This window comes from Ornithorhynchus anatinus, chromosome 16 (assembly GCF_004115215.2).
Source record: "Ornithorhynchus anatinus isolate Pmale09 chromosome 16, mOrnAna1.pri.v4, whole genome shotgun sequence".
NCBI classification, from domain to species: Eukaryota; Metazoa; Chordata; class Mammalia; order Monotremata; family Ornithorhynchidae; genus Ornithorhynchus; species Ornithorhynchus anatinus.
The window spans coordinates 9,092,987-9,093,259 of NC_041743.1; positions in this window are offsets into that span (position 1 = coordinate 9,092,987).

Sequence of the window (273 nt, forward strand, 5' to 3'; positions counted from 1 at the left end):
TATTCACTCTGCTTCCCTACTAATCTCCCATCTTCTGAGAAACATTTCCTTAAATCACTCTAGAATAACTTCACTTAAATTTCACTAACTTGCTTGGAATCCTATCACTTCCAACAGTTACGTGATGTCACCCTGACAATCAGAACAGCTTTTGAGTTTGACATGGCAGTGGCCTTTGAGTTGCTGTTTCAGAACTGGAATAAGAGCTTTATTTTTCCTGCCTATACTGCTCATTATTATCAGATCTTACCCTGTTCAAACAAGCTATAAAAA